The 21,889-nt window shown below is 39.1% G+C and overlaps 1 long non-coding RNA gene across 7 annotated transcripts in view; it reads left to right on the top strand.

Annotated features, from left to right (window-relative positions):
- The first annotated feature begins 26 nt into the window (after positions 1-26).
- LOC139829077 (uncharacterized) overlaps positions 27-21,889 on the top strand; it is a 215,115-nt gene continuing 193,252 nt past the window's right edge. For 4 of the 7 annotated variants that reach the window (XR_011741302.1, XR_011741300.1, XR_011741299.1 and 1 more), the window contains exons 1-2: positions 863-1,853; positions 2,135-2,308. This is a non-coding gene — a long non-coding RNA (uncharacterized lncRNA). Of the gene's footprint in view, positions 156-860; positions 1,854-2,134; positions 2,309-21,889 lie in introns of those variants that run through there. The other 3 variants (XR_011741298.1, XR_011741297.1, XR_011741301.1) reach the window with 3 other exon arrangements.

Here is a 21,889-nt window from a genome sequence, read left to right as displayed (position 1 = left end):
GCGAGCGGCGGCGGCTCCTTTTACCCCCCAGCCTTTCGGAAGTAACTCCTTGAGCCCGCCCCAGGGACGGGGGCTGCGGCCGAGGCGCCTCGGGACACCCTCTCCTCGGCCGCCCCCTGATTGCGGCTGAGCCCAGGTGCGCGGGGGCCGCCCCGGTAAGCCCGTGCGCTGCCCCGCCGGCTCGTTGCCGCTGTTTCACTCGGTGTTTCCCTTGGTGCCGGGGGGGGAATCCGCCGTGCTCGGTGCCTCCCGTCGCGCCGGGCTTGGTGGAGGTCCCTGGGCTGTTACCCCCGCGGGGCAGAGGGTGTTTCGGTTCCTTTCCCCGAAGGGAGCTGCGGTCCGGCCGCACGCCGGGGCCGTGCCCCGCGGGGACGGGGGCGGCTCGGGGCTCCCCGCCCCGCCGGGCGGAGCGCCCAGCTGGCCGGCTGCGAGCTGCCGGAGAACGGGGGGTGGTGCTGGTGGTGATGGGGAATAACTCGCTCTGGAAATGCGGAATGTGAAATTTCCCGTTACTTGACACCAGGCCGTGGGGACCGGGGGAAGTTACCTCTCCCCAGGGCTGTCCTCTGGCAAGCGCACAAAGGTGCCCGCGTCGCCTCCCAGCTGGGGACCGCGCTACCGCGCTGCAATTACCCCGCGCAGGATTTCCTATTCACAGACACTGAATTAATCCTTATTCAAGGGCAGATTTTTTTTCTTTACAGTTTTGTTTGCGCGGCCGCATTTTTTTTTCATTAGCAACAAAGTTTTCTTCCCTTGCCTTTTTTTTTTCCCCTCCTCGCCCATCACAGTTTTCATCCGTTAAAATAAAACGCAGTAGGGTGGTGTTTTTTTTTTTTCTTGGCTTTTTTTTTTTTTCCCTCTTCTAAGCGTCAGCTATCGTTCAACACATTCATTTAACCAGCCCGACCAATTTTCTTCGCAGAAACAGACGTGATTTATTTAAACCCGGGACTAACAGCATGCGAAACTTCCCCGCTCGGGCAGAGCCCGCGGCCACGCCGGCTGGTGAACCGCGGGGCCGCCCCCACACCGCCAGGCACTTTTGCTCAGCAGACGGCCCTGGAATGTGGGGTTTTCCCCGAAAACCGTAGGGAGGAGAGGGAGCGAGGACGTGGTCGCGGAGAGGGGCACGCAGCCCATTCGCGCTGTCCTGGTCGGGGGGCGGCCCGGCGGGTGGTGGCTTCACTTTCAGGGGGCAAACGGAATAGGAAGGCTGAAACGGGCGTGGAGGGCTAATTAAAAGGATCCACTGTACCAGCAGAACAGAGAGAGAGAGGAGTCAGGGTAGCCCACGGAACGGTAGAGATGAGGTTTCTGTATTGGCGAGGCAGCGGGGGGATGGGTTGGGAAGGGAAGGGGAGCAACACCTTGCTGGTCTGATTTCACGTGCTGCTGATTAACAAATCCTAAACCCTCGTATCAGGGAAAAGTCAGGTGAAATAAATGACTCTTCCTACTCTTGGCTGTGGTTTGAGATTTAGGAACAGGTTGCAAACCCTTGCTGCTGCAGGGGTCAGCAAACCTCTCCAACCCTGCTTTGGAAAGAATATTTGCTGACTATCAAAATCAAACAGTTGCTGCTTGGTTTGACCTTTTCTTCGGGGTGTACTTCTTGCTTTTGAGAGTCCTAAAGTCACAAGCTACCTGTTTGTGTCTTTGCAGGAGACCAGTTTTACTTGGCAGGAGAAGGTGTGACTTTGTAGTGCGGCAGTTCTTTTTTGCTGTCTCCCTGTCAGTCCTCAGTACTTCTCAATTTTTTTCTTTTTTTTTTTTTTTAATAACATTTTTCTTTTTTGTTTTCTTCTCATGAATATGAGTTGACAGAAGTTAAAATAATGTTTTGCAAATAGGTGGGTACAGTTATTTATACAAGCCAGAAGCAATGTGTCTCTTAACTGCTGAGTTGAAATATAATGACTTAAAAGATGTCATGCACAACACAGTCTCTTGTATAAATACCGATCTCTAGATGATAACTTAAGGAGAAGTAGAGGCTTGAAAATATTAGGGCTAATAGGAAAGAACAGGATTAATTGGAAAGTATGCAACTTCAGCTGAGACCAGAGTTACTGAGAGTTACATTTATGTTGAGTTTCCTGATTTGATATTTTTGGGGTCTTTTTACATCCAGGTCGTAGCTAAGGTCAGAATGACTACCCTGAGCCAGTTCTGCTGGCCGTGGCCTAGCAGATGCTTGGAAGATGGCAAGTGTGTGAGGAGTCCTCCTTGGGAAGATCTCCTTGTTCCAGGGACACGGGACACTAGGAGGCCCTGAACCAAGTGCTGCGGCTGGAATATTTTACAGGTAAGTGAGATGTAAGCATGGCAGTGATTAAGTTTCTGGCTCAAATGATACTATAGTTTTGTCCTACTATTAATCTCTTTCTTTGGTTCCCCATTTTGTTTGGATGTGTATTTTTGAATTCACAATCTAAATTTCTTATAAGGCAAAATCTCTCAGTGATGTGGGAAAAAGAACCTGGAGAGCAGCAGAGAGCTGCTCTTTAGTGCTCAAGTCTGTCCAGCACAGAGGGAGCTGGTGAATAATGTGCATTGGAGGGCTGCAATGCTCTTATGGAGACTGGGGCCAGAATCTCTGAACATGTTATACTGAAGGGTTGTAGAGCAAGGAAGTGATTTAGTCTTCATTTTACAGCAATTAACTAATTGACTCAAATTGCAGGCTGCTCTTTACTTTCAGAACGTCATGTTTGGAAAGCAGTTTAAATTTAGGTTGCATGGGGAGCAAAAACATGTCTGTGCCCATGTTAGAAATTGTCACCAGTGCTAATAAGAAAGGTCTTCGCTGGAACGATCAGCCCTGAAACTTCTGGTGTCATTTCATTTCAAAAGTAAGAAGTCTCACTGTGTTAGCAGACAGTCACATCATGTGTACAGACAGCTCTCTTGACCAGGGCGCTTCTCAAGTGCAAAGGTCTATTTTCATTATTTAAAGGTCTTAAAAATGCAGCATCACAATGTCAGGTGAGTGTAGCAGAAGCCCTGCAGCACCTGGCATCAGGTGGTGCAACAGAAACAGTATTTAGAATTGAATATGGAAAGCAAAAAATTAAGTGGTCTGGCACAATATCATGCATTTAACCCCACCGGTCACGGCTTGCTTTCTTTTCTCCATCTTTTCCGTGAAAAATAATTTCCAAGTGGAGGCAGTGAGACTAACCAGATGATGTTAAGATTTTCTTCAAAGCAGTGCCTGTTTTGAAAATAAGCTTACTTCAGCAGTGAATAATTCTAAACTGCTTTCCTTTCATCGGGATTTTAAAATGTCAGTTAATACATAGTGAAACTAACATTTGTTTCATATCTACAATAACTAAGTGGATAATTGTGTTCAATGCTAAATGTACATTCATAGGAACTCCTGTCTTTCTGTTGGTTAGAGGTTTTACAGAATAGCAAATTATATAGAGAGAGACAGAACAGATTTTAAAGGTCTGTGTGTCTGTTTACTTGTCTAGGCTGAACACCGAGTCCTCTCAGAAACCTGTGTCAGAGCTGTTGATGAGAACAAGGCTGTTAGTGATGGTTAGATCACTAGTTAGTTCAGCTGTGGGGATCCCTTAATACCAGCGTAGACCTCTGCTGCTGATACATGTAAACCAATTTAACCCCCTGCTTAAGTCAGCTCAACTTATTTTGGCTTCTAACAGTGATGAATGTCTGAGTGCTGCACAGACAATTTCTGCTTCAGTGTCTGTGGCAGTTTAAGGTGTTACTGTCTTTTCCTTTCAGTTCACTGAGATTCCCCCCTCTCCATATTTGAATGGGTTGAATAGCTCGCATAAGCACCGTTTATTCATATCACTGCAGAGGCGAAGTGATTTCTTATTTGGTGAATAAGACCTTAAGATAGGCAAGTGTCCAAAATGTACCAAACAGGTTCGCAAAGCTTAAGGAGATCATATTTTGAAAATAGGTTGATTCTATGAATTTGTGAGTCAGGCAGAAAAGAATTCATAAAGCTACCACTTGTTTGAGCTACAGTTTCATGAGATATTACCTTCCAAACCAAGCCTCCTGTCCAACTGTCTACAAAATTGGGCTTACCTTAAAATGCAGCCGAAGGCATTTTTAAGATGGACTTAAGTGGAGGGAGAACACTCTGTAGTTTGTCCTGTTGTGACAGAGCACAGTAGTAACAGCTTAAAACACTGAGGCTATTACTTCAGCAGTGTCCTCACTGACATTAGGTAGTCATCTAGAGTCACTTTTGTGGATTGACCTATACAAAAAAATAGACTGAACTCCTGTGTTCTCTCCTGGATTTGAAATAGTTATTAAACCAATTTTCTCTTTCCAAAGCTGTATGTGTTCATGCTGGCATCCTCAATAAAGCTGGGACACAAACAAAAAAGTAAACAAACCAGTCACAATAGCATTCAATGCACTTAAACTTGGAGGAAATGAGAATCAATATTTGTCAAATGGAGGGAAAAGGTAAAATGGATTGAGGAAAAATGTCTGGCTTTCTTAAAAGCCATTAGTGGAAATGAAAAGTTGAGAGCGATACTGAAATTTAAATCCTGAATTGGTGCTGTTTGAATGTATGACTTTGCTTTTGTTTTCACCCTCTATTTACTGATGCATGCACTAATTTGATGCACACATATTCCTTTATTTTTAGTTCTGTTGAATGGAATTTATTACAGTTTAATTGCGTGTGGCTTGGAACCTTGGAGGCTTATGTAAATGTTTCACTCATGGTTAAAGTGTGAGTGGCTAATTTAGGAAACGGAAGTTTCATCCCTGGATATGGGCACGTGTGATCTCGGGCAAGTTACTCTGATCTCTTGATGCACTTTATAAAACAATGTTAACAATAGTTCCTCCCCTTTACTTTTTATTTTGGATGCTTAGATGGGAAACGGTTCAGCTTGGTCTTTTACAATGTGTGTATACCATACATGGTACCCTCTTGGAATATGAATGGTTATAAAATATCAAGTACAAACCAGCTATTTTGAATTTCAGCATCTATCAGAACACCTGGAAGTGCTCTGCTGATAACTCAGTACAACATTTGCCACTTATCAGATGAAATAAATGCTGTGTTATACATGCTTACGTGTTTACGGTAGTCGTAAGAACAAATTATCAGTTTTTGCAAAAGGTCTCAAGAGATCCTGTGTTTTTTTCTGAAATATTGAATGTAGCCACAATTTTTTAAAATCTTCGATGTACACAAAATGTCTCTTTCTCAGGCACAGTACCAGGAAAGAGTAATTGCATTGCTTGTCTTGCAGACAAGTGCCTGTAGTTGATTTCCAACTTCAGTGATATTTATCACAGATAACTTTCAGCCTGGACTTTAGGTGATGAGTTCCCTTTATATACATGAAAAAAATGGTAAAACAAAGTATGTAGAATTGAAAAGGTCATATTTAATCAGAAGAAGAATGCTGGATGAGGTACAGTATGACAGTTTATGACCAGACTTGTTGCATTTGCCTTCCTGGTTTGTTTGAAGTAGGTATGTGTGAGGTAGGAAGGAAGATGTGAAAGGGCCAGTGCTGGTATGATGGAGAGTGCACTGAAATAAAACATGCAAATTGGAGTCCTGCAGCTGTTGTTCCTGGTGTAAGTCTCTGTAGTATTTTCTGATGTTCTTTGTTTTCTCCCAGAGAGCCTATATCTCCATGTACTATATAAAATTATGAGCAACAGGCACAGTAGCACAGCCGTGTGTTGAAATACAGGTAGGTATGGCTGCTCCACTGTTGAGCACTAGGAATGCTGATAAAGACAGGAAATATTTTTGGATCCTCTGAAAGATTTTCTCTGTTTGGCTAGTTTGCTCTTTATAACCCCATAAATGGCAGTGACGATCTTTGCTTTTGAAAGGGTAGCCCTGGGTTTTGAAACACTGGCCATGTGCGATACAAGTCAGCAAGTTATGCTTAGGTTTAGATGTTCTTTCCCTGACTGTCTTGTGGACAAACAGAACAGAGTGAGTTTCATTTCATCAGGAGTCTGAAGTAACTGTCAACTAAAGCCTGAAGTCTTGACTTTATCTGTTACTCATCTTGAAGGGCTTTCTTTTTATCTGAAAATTAGATATTGACAACAGTAACAACAGTAACAGGAGACATGAAGAACATGGGCAGCAATTTCCACCCTCCTCCCTTCCTCCCCCTTGCAACTTGGCCTAAATTTCAAGCTTTTTTCAATGCTTTATTTTGCTATTTCAGTATATTCAATGCTAAATTTAAACCATCCCAAAGAATCATGATTTTTAGAAAGTGCTGTGCTGTCTGAAAATCAGGCTTTTAAAGTGTGTTGACACAAAGGCACTTAAAATCATGGCCCAAATCCCACGGCAGTGGACAGTTACAAGCTGACATCCTAGTCAAACGCACTGAGATCACCCTATTGCCTGTTCTGTCCGGCCACCAGTTTCACCCCCCCAAAAATAATGACTTTTTTTAAAAAATCAAAGGAAAGCAATTGGTCTTTACATGTACAAGCAGCGGGGCTGACAGAGCCATGATGTAGTCTGGCACCAGCAGCGGACACGGGATGTGGCTGTGGGGAGCTGTGTGCTGTACAAATCCACGCTGCGGCATTTCCAAATAAGTCCCGGGGGAGATTTGACCTTAAGTAGATGAAATTAGTGTACAGTTAGTTTACTGTAGAAGTACTAGGGAGTCCTATGGTGATGTGATGTATCTCTCTTTAGGATTAGTAGGTGTCTCTAGTATTCCATCCCCTCCTCCTTTTTTTCTCTCAGGATTTAAGTCTCTGTGTAATGTTAACAGTTACTGGAAAAGGTTCTAACAGCAGTAAGGCTGGTGAAAGATAAAACTATTTATAGAAAACAATAAATTTAAAATTAAATATCAATAGCTACCAGCTGTAGCACCTTTTCTTCCTCTCCTATTCGATAGTAAAATCAAAGCATAATTTGGAAAGGTTCCCTTCTGGAATTAGAGGGACAAGTCCGTTCTGCATGCTGAAGGGAAGCTGGGATGTTCGTTTACAGGATGACTTTTCCTTAGTTTTTGCAGAATTAGCCCCCAGCTGTAGGACGTGAGATTTTTCTGTTTGGGTGTAAAACTAAGCTTTTCTGAGTCTTTCCAGTGCCACCATCTAAAATGAGGGGACGGACACACCTCTATTAAGGTAGATCTCCAGTACAGGAGACTTTGGAGTGGCTAAGTGCAGTAAAATGGCTCAATTTACCCTGTCAGTGTTCATAGTGCAAGAAGTGATGTGCAGAGAAGTTTTTGGCTACAGCAGTGGTAACTATGGAAATGTCTTGGATGAGCTTGTCCTAAATCAAGGCTTGATCTCATCTTGGTTCTCTTCAGCAAATCAGATGTACAGAGGTCTTATGTTACGCTCTGTATTCCTCTCTTCCCAGAGCCTATCTTGGGCTCTGTTTAATACTATGTGTTTTCTTTTTTGGTGGAAATAGTTGATCTAAGCACTCTGCACAAGTCTAAAAAACTGGTTTTAGTTTGCTCTATCCCTTAGCTATTGATATATGGTTTTCTTCTTTATTTTTTCTTCAAAGACTTGTGTGGATATAGCACTGTCCGTTTAAATGGATGAATTTTGTTATGTGAAGTTTTTTGCAGTTTTCCTCTTGATTACACTACAAAAGGAGGTTGGCAGGGATTGGCAGTTCTTGCAGATCTGGGGGTTTATTTCTGAGCAGGGTGAGAGCACAGTGTCTGCTAGTAGCTGCTGAACCTTTTGCTAGTGTCATTTAGTTACTATTCAGTGTCTTCTTCCTTCCTTTATTATTTCTAGGTATTTATGATGGATTTTTTTCCTGGGGAGGATACTAAGAAACTTTTCACAATGTGTTTATGTGAAGGGCTGTGAGTGGTGAGCGGTAAATTTTTCTTTGGTTTTGTTTGATATAACCCATACAGCTTCTGAGTGGAAAAACCCACATTAACATGTGGGAGAACTGAATAATTTAGGCCACCGTCTTGAGTGCTTCCTTCCCATTCCTTCATCTCATACTGTTCCGTGTTCATTTTTTAAATGCCGTTATTGCTTGCCTGTGTAAAAATATTTTAAAGTACCAGATTTCTCTGGATTCACTTGAGGAGCAATAACCCCAGTTTAAAATAAATGAGAGAGAATTCTAAATAATATTCCAGGGGATTTTTTTCAGCACTGTTGATTCCAGAAGCATTTATGTAACACTGCTGAAAATCTGGACAAGTCATTGCAAAAGAATTGAAACAGAGAGTTAAACTATTTAATAGTGGTCAAACGCTGCTACGAAATTTAGTCTTTACTGAAATCAGAAACGTTGCATCCTTCTGGTTTGCTAATAAACCTACAGTGACTCATCAGAGTGTTGGGGCTTTTTCCTTTCTTACAGAGCACAGTATTGATCAGACTGTGAAATAATACAACAGCTGAAGCTCAGGTAGCAAATATGCACTGAATTGATCTCCCTTTGCTAAGCCTCCTATATCCCAGCATTATTTATGGCAGAAGGATTGAGTCTGGAAAATAACTTTGATAAATACCACCTTGTAGCACCTGTTTAAGTGATGGGAAAGAAAGCACTCCCTAGTTTGTTAACTTTAAGTATTGGGAGTAGAAGTGATGTGCACATAATAATATTATGATTCATACAAACCACTTTTCAACCAACTCGATATATTTCATTACCTCCTTTCCAGCAGAAGTATTGATTTTTGTTTTGTGGTTTTATAACACAATTTCAGGGCTGTTGTAGTTTAATGAGCCATGTTCTTACGATGTTTAAAAAGATTTGAAGCATTTGTTGAAATAAATATTATGGATTGCCCATCTCTTGTCACCTCTTCTTTCTCCCACCCCTATACACCCAGCATAAGAGTGAATAGGGCAGCCAGCTCTGTGGCTTTTTGTGTTTGAGATCAAAGTGCTACTGGAGAACAATAGCAGGCCACACTTCTGTGTTCGTGACCACACACAGCAGCACCTGCAGAGCAGTAAAATGTCATTGTTGCTTCTGCAGTTTGAGCACAGAGGAAGCACCACTGAGGTGGCAGATGATTCTAATAATACTTGATGTGAATTGATGGGGAAGGAGGACCATAACACAGAGGGCTTTTTATTATAAGCCTTGACTTCCCAAGCTGTGAACTACAGAATACTGCACCTGTGGACTTTCTTCAAATCAACCATTATGGAAAGTGACAGATTTTATTAACTTAAGGAAGAACTTTTCAACATAGGAAATTTGTAGTTTATTTTTGAGACACAAAGAAAAAAAACAGAAGGATATGTTGCCTATTTCCCACTGCTCATACTTTTCCAGTGTGCTTTTCTTTTTGAATGTGCTGTAATAGAATCACAGGGGTATTACTAGAAATACTTTTATCTTAAAAAAAAAAAAAAAAACAAAAAAACAAAATAGAGAAAAAGATGAAACAGCATCTTAGGGATTTTTTTTTTTTTTTCCCCCACTTTTACCCCTTGATGCATGCCTGATATTGGTTAAGTTATAAGAGCGGAATTAACAAGAGAATAAATGTATTGCTTAAAGAGATACATGTGATAATTTCAAGAGATATTCAGGACAGCAGAGGCTTGGGGAAGGGGGTGGAAATTGATGGAAAAGGCTCCAAATTGTTCAGTACAAGTGATTTAAACTAGGCATTGTCTTTGTGCAGTCAGCTCCTCCCTTGGGCATCCATCTTTGGGAAGGTTCTGGCATGGCAGGGGCTGGGCATGAGGGCTGCAGGGCTGGAGTGTTGTCAAAAGCATGTGCAGGTAAATGGAGCTGACGTACATTTGGACAATGCAGAGTTTACTTTCAACTCCAAACAGGTCAGTTTCTCAATTTTATTTACAACAGCAACACATCACTGCTCGAAGATGTCTTCTAATACTTCTGGTTTGGGATTGTGACAGTATATTGGTCTGGTTTCTAGAATGAAATAGAACAGTGTCAGTATTTCTTTGTTTAAGTGGCCATCATGTGCCCTGTAGTGTAACACAGAGATACTGCAGAAGTTGTAAAGATGAGATGCCTGGTGGTCTCATACTAGAGTGATTCCTAGCTATACCATAAATTAACAAAGTGCAGCACCTGATTTATCTAGAGTTCTTCAGTTATTTTTATTTAATGGAATGTGTGGCTGTATTCTGAGTTGATTACAGCTGCAGTGATTTTGCTAGGCATAGACACGAGCCTCTGGTACCCGTATAAATCCAAGCACATTAAATTTTTGTGTAGGTGCAATTAATACCCCGATGATGATATAATTCAGGTTGCCTTAAAAACAGAACACATAAAAAGCAAAGTCAATATGAGCATTTTATAATCTTCACATGTATATAGCTTTTACAATCAGTTTTGAAGGAATCATAGAAGTTGTAATTCATGTAATATTAATGGCTAAGAGTTGGCAAATCAAGCATAAAGTCAACCGGATTATGATTATTAGCTAAAAGCATAGTGCTTTCTGGTGATTCTTTTTGTTCTAAAAATAAGACCTGGATGAACTGAAAATCATTTTGCAGGAAACTCTTAAGTAAAGTGATCATGCAGAGTAATTGGTGGAATATTATGCTTTTCATTTGCACAAACAGATGGTAAGCTTGGCCTTAGATTTAATCAGGGGATGACAGACAGGTAGCACTTTTGTGTATTTCAGATGGAAACTTCTTTTCAGAGAGACAGAAACTGCTCTATATTCAATAGCCTGTATACCAGAAAAGCTAAATATTTACCAGGTATTTGTATTATCCTTAGTGTTACTTTAACTTACTATTAGAGTTAACTTATCCAAGAAAGCTGCTGATTTATTTAGTCAACTGCAAAAACTTTGGTTTTATTTATTCTCTTTTCCTCCTTTTCCATTTTGGCAAAGTATAATATGTAGCAATCCAGAACACACAGAAATGTGGCTGCGAATAAACTTGTGAGCAAACAAGTGCCTTAACAATTCAGGATTCATGGATCTCTGGCCATATTCTTTTTAGCTAATCTTTTAGATAAGGTTTTGATATCAATTGTTTCTCTTTCCCCTCCCAAAACATAATACCTGGTAAACCAAGCACATACAATCTGTTTCAGAGAAGAGATTCAAGCAAGTGCAGCCACTGGTGTGTTTTAATGTCACTGTAGAGATTATGTTACCTTCCTAGAAACAAAATCTTTTCTTCTCGCCTTCAAATGGCAGTCCCCTGACACCCCTGCCAGAGACCATTTGCTATGCAGAGTTTTGTGAAGCAATCAAAATTAATTCACAGTGATCTTTTCACCCAGAACCCCCAGCTTCAAATAATGGGCTTTCTCAACAGGTGCTCATTGTGGCAGTTTGACTCCAACTTGCCAGACTAAAGATTTTATTCTTTAGCCATATTTAAGAATAAAATCCCGAGCTTGTAATTTACTAATCTTAAGCAGCTGCCCAGGAGGGCACACCTGCTTAAAAGAAAATGATGTCTTGTGTCTCTAGGATCTAAAACCTAAAAATGTTTCCTTTTTTGTCTGTTGCTGTACTTGATAAAGTCTCATTTACAAGTCACTGGAAAACCTGTCCAGCAACAATGCCTTGTAATATTGTGGTCTTATTAGGAAGGTAATTGTGCTATTTATTCTTGCAAAGGAGCAGAATTCCAGGTGAAGACAAAACAAGATGCTTTGATATTTTTTTCTTTCCCCTGAGTTAGGATTTGCAGTGGGTTTCATTATGAAATAAAACAGAAGTAAAATAAACCAACTGTTTCGGAGGTAATACTAATAAGCTGCACTCATTTTGGCTGTTGAGAACTTTGACAAATGTTTGCTCATCTCTTGCAGGCACTGTTGATAAATATGTTTTATGTGAGCTTCGAAAGCAAAAATCAAAGCCATATCCTTTTTATTTTCTGTTGAATGTCCTTGGTGAGAAGGCAAAAAAAAGAAAAAAAGAGGATAAGTTAATTCAGTAAAAGTACTGCAGAATGTATCCTCAGAAATACCTGCACTGCTGTTTCTACCGATATATCATAATATTCTCATTCCTTTGCCTGCACATAGCCAAGTAATTAATGAAATACACTACCAGTCAAAAGGTATCCGTGTGACGGTAAAGCCATACTAGTCAAAGCACATTTACGCTACTATAATTGTAGTAGGAGATACTGTTGTCAAAGCTGTTAAGGTAAAAAGTGGCTTAAGCTATAACCACATCCAATATACTGCACTAATTGTACCTGTACAAAATAATATGTTCAGCTGGCTTCACCACACTGGTGTTAATTTGGGATGAGAACTTCCAGGAACATCAGTGTAGTACCAGAACATATGAAGTGTCTACAAAAGGGGAAAAAAAGGAATTGAGACAATTGCTAAAAAATGTATTTCTGGGCAGGATGATTGCCACTATAGTATGGTATTTAAGGAAGGAAATCTTTGCCTGAGTTTATTTTCCTTTGTATACCACTTTTAAGATTAGACTTAAGAACAGCCAAGAAATATTTGCCTTTGCATAACTATTATTAGTTATTGATTGTATGGATGATAATACTGCTGTAGGTTAAAACTGGGGTCTTTCACACCCTCCTCCATTTTAGAACGTTAGTAAGAAGTTATTAACAAATCACATACATGTGACACTGCCCAAAACAAAGACACACGTGAGGCTTCAGTGTGTTGCAGACAGAGTGGCTTAACGGAGTATTGCTGTAGCACAACTGTTTGAGGGACAGTCCAGGAAAAACAGCCTGTAAAGAGAAAGAAAAAGCAGTAAAAAAACATCACCCAGGACCACATGAACACTGGTACCATTTATTAGAGGAAAGTGTCAGAGCTTTTAAATGCTGAGAAAAGAAAGCTTAGAATTAAGAGAAAAGAAACCATCTCCAGCTGTTTCATTCCTTTTATGTTCAGGCAAACAGGACTTTGTGTCAAAGGAGGAGCTGACTTTATCATCAGTTTCTCCTAATGGAAACAGTGCCCTACACATTGGTTTGCTGCTCAAGTCAAAAGGGGGTGATATTGCTTTTTATTTCAATAGCACCGTTTGCTTAAGGCTCACAAAATATTCTATAAATGTAGGCATTGGACAACACTAGTTCCCTTAAAACAGACAGCAGATATAATTTTACCTCCTTAGGTAAAGCAAGAGAAAAGTCATGTCTGTTGTAACACATAGTTTCCCAATATGATTATAAATCTGATCACACTCCTTCTGGAGCTCGGTGATGCTAGATCCCTTGTTCCTGATACACTGCAAGTTACTAGTACATATATGCTTGTGTGAAATCTGGAATATATCACTGTTTATACTGTACCACAGTATTTCCAAAGCTTTACAGAGAACAATGAAAGTAAAAGCCTTGGCACGTGATCTTTAACATTGGTAAGGGACATGAGAAGTATGCTGTGAGCATCTAGTTGACATTCAGTTGCTCATGTACTTATTCATAGCACTGAAATAAGAAAAACAAAGTGCTAGTTAATAAAATTCCAAAGGGGGAATTTCAGCCTTCCCAGATTCCAACAGTTTCCACAGATGTGGGAGGGGGGAAGTGCTGGGTGATGATACAACTTGCCTAGACTCAACTTGCAGCAGTGGACTCACATCTCCCGAGTCCCAGTATAGTGTAAAATTCAAAGGAACATCCAACATAGATGATGATTGCAGGTTATGAAGCTTTTCTATTCTTCAATACCAGTTACTTGTTAACAGAAGATTTGGTATACATTAAAGTGATGGCTGAAATATGTCTAGAGTATTTATAAAGTGTCGCACACTAGTGCATCTCTTTAAAAGTCTCATCGGAAAAAATATCGTAGTCTGAAGTTGAAATTTAAGAAGCTAGTTCACTCCACAAGCATCTCCCATTTGTTCTATACATGAGATTTAAAATTGTGTTCTCTATGGAGCAGTTCTAACTTCGTTTCTTCCAAAAATCATATTGTTCCCAAATACTTCTGACCGAAGCAACTGTTTTAGTTTCATGCTGTATCAGGAATAAAGCTCACTCTGAGTTGAATGCAGCTATGAAATTGTGTGAAAAGAGGACTTAAAAAGCAACATCACATCAAGTAGTGAAGGGTACACAGTTTTTGCAAATGTGAACCCTGCTTCACAGTGGACCTTGTGTAGATATCAGGCCAAAGCTGTGTGCTACTGTACTCTCAGAATACAGCACTCTCGAGCTTACTCTCTGCTCTTGCACTGTCAAATACCAGTGCATTCATTAAAGTATGTAACTCATTAGCCACGAGTGTTTCCTAGTATCTTATGTTCAATTCAGCTCGTTTAATGAGTTCTTGCAAAATTTTTCAATGAAGGAAGGGATCATTTAGGCTACCAAACCAAACACCAAAACATTTATGGTTAATATTTTTGTCTGTGTGAAGAAAACATTACTAATCTGTGAAGCACACTAAACAATCCTATTGAATTAGGTTAGAATCACCTATTTATATTCATGTTTTCAGCTATGCTGAGTAAGATTTTCATATGCTTAACCTGAAAGCATACCCAGTAGATTTTGAAAGCATGAAAGTGGGTGAATAAAGTGCGGTACTATAAATGCTTATAGATAACTCACAGCAGCAGAGGAAACTATGCTGTAGCAGCATATCCATGTAGAGATAGAATGGTATTTCGAAACCAAGTAAGCTTCGTATAATGTCTTATCTTCCCATTTAAAAAATCATATTGCCAAAGACTTAAAAATCAGCTCAAACATAAACAATGCAGTGATTTCTTCCTAAAGCTGCTAGCAGTATAACTTACCAGCTGTTGGATGTATGTATTTGCTCCAATGGAATATTTAACTTCATATAGCTGACTGGTTTATTGTTACTGATGGTGTAACTGATTACTTTGTCGCTGTTCAAAATGTGAATAGACTGTGTGTTCATCTACTACTCTTACCTGTTTTGAGGCTTAGGAAATGAAGAAGTTACCTGCTGTCAAGTGTTGCTGAGATTGAAGAGAAAAACATAACTCTTTCTACTTAATGAATTAGTCACTTCTTGTTCTTTCTCTTGTCTTTCCTCTTCCCAATGGCTATGCCATCACCTGGCTTTAAAACTAAACATATTTCCTGCATTCTGTGTCACCTTAGATGCCAGCCTTCTCTATTCTTCAAAATTTCGAACTTGTTTCTCTCTTGCTACAGTTTCTTTTGCCACAGAGCAAACTTGATGTCAATTTACATGAACGGTGTGTGGAATATTATGGGTTTGGGTGGAAAACATCCATGGGCTTCAGTCACATTCAGACCTGCACTAATTTCTGACTCTATGTTGGAGTGTTAGAGAGGTTTTGTTGGCATTGAAGTTCACTTTTTTATTATTTATAAATACAAAATACATACAAAAGAATATCTTTAAAAATACGATTTATCTCATGCAGTCTTTCCAGTATGTGTATTATGGTGCACTAAATTCAACACAACTGTGTTGACATAACCCTGTGTTGTTATTTGTAGAAAACGTCGTGAGTTTGTTCCATTAGGCTACTTGGATATCATGAGCTCTGTTGGCACTTTCTAAGTATTCACTAGGTACGAGGTCATTTTGTTAAGATAAGAATTCCCATTAAGGTCTCTGGCATGCTTCATATGAGCAGGCATGCTGGGATAAATATGCCAACTCCTGGCAAATAAGAACATTTTAGGTATTAATTATTTTTATGGAGCTTGTTTGTTTCTTGGGTTCTTCTATTTGTTTTCTCTTCTTTAGTAAGAATTCTGATGGTTTAAGGACTAAAAGTAATATGCCGCTCATTCTTTTGGTAGTGATTTAGATTATTTATTTTATGGCTGTCAGAATACTCCAGGACCAAGGTATTAAAACACAATAAGAAAACACTTGAGTTTTATGTTTGGAAATGCATCTCTCAAATTCAGAAATTAAATTTTCTGATTCATTTGTTCTAATATACTAAATGAAATTAATTAATTTTCTCAGCTAGTACTCCACCTAATATATAAGGTAGAAATCTGATGTAATGATTTATATTTTGATGAGATCATCCCGCCTGAGATCTTCGGATCTTAATGGTGATTCCCAGATGGATAAACAGGGATGCATTTAAATTCTCTCCCTCAGTTTTTCCATGTGTTTAAATAATAACAATAACTTCCTGCCAAGGGAATTCTAGTTACTTGTACAAAAGAACAAATGTGCAGTAAAGTATCAGAACATCTTCACTGAAGTCAAACATCACTGAGAACCTGAACCAAGATATTTTTATTTTTATATATATGTATATAGCATGCTTTGTATGCTTTGATTTGAGCAGGTGGTTGGACTTGATGGTCTCCAGAGGTCTCTTCTAACTGAAATCTTTCTATAATTTGAAGTGTATGGGTAGAAGCAATGTTAAACATGTGAAAGACAATTATATGAATGTTTTGGAAATCAGACTAAAGTCAGGTAAAGAGGAGGGTCTAGGCTGTTGTCTCACAAATTGGTTTGTTTTCCTTTTGAATTTTGTGTGAAGTACAGCAATGCAGGCAAGTAATATGTTTGTAAAGTGCTTTAGGAATGTCTGATAGCAGTACAAGGCTCTTTGAGATGGCAGAGGAAGGAGGAAAAGAACAGTGTCTCTTGTCTGGATGCATTACAATAGAGTAGTCAATGACATTGTAATTTGTATGAATCTTTTCTCCAAAGGATGCAAAGAACTATGATTGTCTAGAAAGGAGTCAACAATGTTTCTGTTTTTTAACAGAGCAGTTATGTTTCCTTCCTTCCTTTCTGTTATGGCTATTTAACCTCTTCTTTCAGGGTGTATCAGACGTGTAAGCCTGGTTGGGACATGGAGAGGAGCCAGGCTTTGGAAAGGCAGGTAGTGTGGTGCTGAACGCTGCTCTCCAGGGGACATAGCAGGACTAAAATGCAACAAGCATGTGACTTACAAGGTGCATACTTTTAAAATATAAATGTCATATGCTAATCAGTGCAGAGATCATGGTTGATCCACAGAAACCACTTTTATTGTCTCATTGTAGAGACTGATTCACTAGCTGGGGTTGTTGAAGGTTATTTGTTGGAAGTCTGCTATAAAATGGCAACTCTAATTACTGGGGTTTGGTTTTTCTCATATCTGCTTTTCCATCCCAATATCTTTAGGTTTCTGTTTTAGCTGTTTTCCCTTCAGCTGAGGTAGAGTTGCCTTCCTGTTTGTCCAGTTTTCAAAAATACTTTAACTACATTTCTTGTAAAGGGCAGGTAGTGTAGACAGAGCTGCTGCTGTAATGTAGTAACTCCCATTTACCACTGGATGGTGTTTGAGTCAGTCCACAGTTCTGGGTTAAGTCTCTCTCTACGCCAAGACAATGAATAGCTTGTTGAGCAACTGAACGCAAGAATCCCAAGGCCATTTTAGTGATCCAAAATGAAAACTTCTGTTCTTCATGTTTATTATAGGCTGTTAGAATTTAGAAATGTTTAGAAATAATACATGCAATAAACATGTTAAAATGAGATCATTCCAGGATGATAAATGGAAGGTTTCCCATGCCGATGTTAATTCAACTTTACCATTATTGCCTAAAGCAACCTTCAGTTGCATTCTGGTTTTTTAATTAAAATGGGCCGGTTACTCTGGACTGGCTTTGCTGTATTTTCTCCTACTGAGCAATACTTCACGCTGTTGGTGGCCACTGAAACCTAAGTAGGGCCAGATTTATTGAGTTATTGCACAGCAACACAGGGCCAGATTTTGCTACTCTTTCCTGTATATGATAGTCTTATATGATTATTTTAAGCTAATGATGTTCTAGAACTGGAATAGCAAGTTCAAATACTTATTCAGAAGTTAAAGGCATTCAGATGCACACCAGGATCCATATTTTTATACCCCAACTCCCTCTATATGTGAAACAATCACAATATATTATTTCTCTAAATGAGCTCTTTGAAACTTGTCCTGTGTGTTTTTATAGGAGTGAGTTGTGTAATCTTCCAAGATTCATAAACCATCTTTTACAATTAATTTTAAGTGAGTGAAAGATATGCCTGGAGTGTCAGCACTGTCTGTGCATCAAAGTGTTGTTAAAATGTTGTAGAGCAAGTCTGACACTATGTTGTGTGTCTGTCCTCCAACTGCTAGTTGAAAACTTTGAATGGTAAAGTTTAGTCTGCCTGTCAAAAAAGAAATAAAAAGGGTCACACTCTTTAGTACCACCTAATTATTCATTGAATGCTTTTTTTGCCCTCATTTTCCTTTGAATTATATTTATTTAAATCTCTTGTTTTCTTAGAGTTGTTATGTTCATGAGAAGACTAGCATACAGGCTCAAATAATGTTGAGAATTTGCAGCAATAGTTTATATCTGCAACTCAGCTCATGCCCACCCAGTCTCCAGGCTGATTTGGTTTTGGGGGGGGATGTGTTTGGGTTTGATGTTTTTTGCTATTTTGTTTCACCAACAAAACTGATGTTAGAGGGCCATGCTTTAGCTCTGCTGTTTAGTTGACCAATGTCTTTGGGGCAATGTACAGCTATCAAAAGAAAGCTTCCAGAATAATAGCATCAGATCAGGTGCTGCCAACCTGAATAACATCAAGACCACACGCTTGTTTTCCTCTCCTGTCTTACCTCACTATTGAACAAACTAGGGAGAAAAGATCAGGAATTGTATTTGACTCAGCATGCTAAGAATTCTCTATGGAAGTCCATGATGAGGCAGAAATGTTTGTGATGTCTCTTCCTCTCTAGCACAAAGAAAAGTTCTTTCCTCTTTAAAGATGAAAAAGGTGGAAATTTACGCTCGGCAGTGAACGCTAAAGGAGTGAAGTTTGAAAAACCAATTGCAAGATCTAATTGTGTATGAGCTTTGCTGAGTATGCTTTGACTCGGAATTGCTGTCTCACTAGGGCTTGATAAAAAAGAGGGAAGTCAATGGAAACAGACCTGTTGACTCTGTGTCTCACCCAGAAAGTGCATCATGAAATTCTTATAAAAGTAGTGAATTGCAGCGCAGAGTCATGGTGGATCCTGAGCTGTTCCAAACGCCTTCCACTTACATTATTTCCCAACTGTGTCACTCTCCCTAACTATTTGTGTCACAAAGCATTACAGCGAAGACATCAGCTGTAATTTGTTGTCGTAAATATCTGACTTTAAAATCTGTGTCCGGCCATTTGTATCATCTGTCAAACAACTGTCAGAAAGGGCCAAGAGGGAAACACCTGAGAAAAGTGTGGTGCTGAAAGATCTGTGTGGTTAAGTGCTGTGTCCTGTATGAACAGCTACTTGTTGAGATCCTGGAAGATCCAGAAACATTGCCAAAACTTTCTGTATCCATGCAGTTTGGAAGTAAAACCTTGGATCAGATTCTCTGGCTTCTGGATTGTCTCTGGTGGCCTTGGACAGTTGGCTACTGCTTGGAAAATCTTTATGACTGGTCTTAAAATGGCTCATAACACTTCCCATCATGAGCTGGAGTGTTACCCTGGTGTCTTGGCCAAATTCTAATTATAGTTTATCTACTAGAAATTCTTCTAGGGTTTCATTTAATTGTTCTTTGTAGACTAGTGCTCCGAATTTCTAAACAGAAGCTTTAAACTGCTATTCCTGTAGCTGTGTGTACTTCTTTACTATGGCATTTAATAAGATACTCTTTTTTCCAAATAGGTCACACTTATTTTTTTCAGTCTTTAGGAGTTTTCTTTAGAGTGTGATGAGAATTTTGTTTTGACTCCTGCCTTCCATTTTTATGTGATTTTTCTCCACTCTTGAACAGTAACCACATTTCATTCAAGTATGTGTTTCATTGATGCTGGGGTTGTGTCCCAAGACATAAGTCTGATTGTGTGATAATCTCAGTAGTGGCACAGAGGGATAGAGCCTCTCCAGGCTTATGATTTCAGTTTGGAAGGTACAGAAGTTTAAATCTTTATGCAAAATATTTAGGGATCTCTTTGAAAGGTAGCGTATATTTTTTCCGTAATGATGTTCTGAAATGTATAACTGTGCCTCATAATGAAGTCAGTCCTTATCAGTGCTGTTAGTAGTTGCTAAAATGAGTATGGCCGTATGTAATAGTGTAGAAAATCTTTCAAGTATTTGTTTTACAAATGATGGGCTAGTGTCATGGCATGAAAAGCTATGGAGACATTAATTGTCTCTTCTGTTACTTTGCTAAACTAATCCATATAAAAAGAGCAGATTAAATTGACTGACCCTCATATATTTAATGATTGCTGCTATTTGACTAAGAAACATTTCTCAGGAAGCCGCTTGTCACAGGCTATCAATATTCTTTTAATCCCATGTTAGTTATTGGTGCACTTTGTTACTCTTCAAGATGGCCTGTCTCAAGCGGTTCTTCAGCGTGCACAGCAAGAAAATGAGATGCTAAATGGTTGCACAAACAATTTGATTATAGTGTTTAATTCCTGCCCTATGGATTTCCAAGATCAGTGATCCTTTCTCTTCTTTAATTATTATTATTACCCTTTATACTGAGCTTTCTGCTGCCAAAATTATTTCTTTTTGACATTTGCATTTTGATCTCAGCTTTCTACAGAAAGTGCTAGACTCCTATGTAGTTTTGCTTTAATAACTATCCATGTCAGTATATTAGTATACACACTGTTATGTGACTGTTGTTCACAGTTAACATTGTGATCTTTGCTGTACATCTTATCATACACAGAGAAGGATCAGTAGTTAAGGTATTTCAGGCTTCTTCTCTACTGTTTGTATCAGCTAGGAAGTTGAATTTCATATAATACATGGATGTTGACAACAAGACATTGACTTTGTCAAGGTGTCTGTCTTTCATGTGGTGCTTTCTGGCTGTTTTGGTTCCCTGTTTAATTTTTCAGCAATCCAGACTCTATCATATTAGTCTGATTAAATGACCACTTAAGTCCTTTAAAAGACCATAGCAGCTTTGTTTGGTTATTGCGAGTACATATTTATTCCATACTGGTCACCTTAGTAAAGGTGGCTAAGTTGTGAAACACTGAATACTATGCACCAGATTTGGAAAATTCCTTAGTTTGGTGTATGCAGAGTGATTTAGAATTCAAGAGAGTATTCACATGCTCAAAATTAAGCAGATGCTTATTTGTTTTACTGGAGCCTGGGCCCGAGTTTGCCATGACCCGCTATTGTAGTGGCTTCAAATGGGGTGCATTGAGTCCCTGCAAGTGTCATTTGTTTCCTCTTCCTCAAAGAAGAGCTATGTTTTGCTTTTTCATTTAATTGCATTTTACTAGTATAACTTCTTTTATTACATGGGGAATTGTGTTTCCTTTTATCAGACATAGGAGAAAACAATTTTATTGTATGTTTTTTGTAATTTAAGTACAGTTAGACTTTAAAGATAATTAAGATTATGACACTGAATAACCGTGTTTCAAGGTGAAATACGCTGCAGAAAGCAGTTTTGCATTTTAAAGCCAGCTACAAAACCACACATTCTAAACAACTCTAGTTCCAAGATGTACACATTTGAACCTGGAAAATTTAAAATAGAGGACCAAAATTATTTTCAAAATATGTGGTTGAAGTGCTAATACCCAAAGTGTTGTATATGGCAATACAAGGAGAGAAAAGGCAATTTTACTGCAAGTTACTCCCAAGAAAAAGATTAGATAGGAAACATAAAATAAATAAGGTTTTTCAGTTTTAATGTTCAGAGAGCCAGACATACTTTAATTCGATCACATTGCAGCTGGCAAAAGATATAATTGGTGTTCACATCTCTGATAGGATCAAGTTCACATAGATATTTGCTATTTTTAAAGCTTTATTCATCACAGATTGCAATTAATTTATTTGTTCCTGTCATGTTCATTCTTGTTGCGAACACTTGATTGTTCTTTCTGGAAGAAATCTATAGGAATGCTGACTTTACTGGAAAAAATACTTTTGTTTTGACTACATACATCTAAAGCAAGTAATACACACAGGACTTGTGTTAGAACTCTGCATGAATA

Source organism: Patagioenas fasciata, chromosome 13 (assembly GCF_037038585.1).
Source record: "Patagioenas fasciata isolate bPatFas1 chromosome 13, bPatFas1.hap1, whole genome shotgun sequence".
Lineage (NCBI taxonomy): Eukaryota > Metazoa > Chordata > Aves > Columbiformes > Columbidae > Patagioenas > Patagioenas fasciata.
Note: the sequence above shows the minus strand (reverse complement) of the source record. Positions and strands in the feature narration are given on the sequence as shown.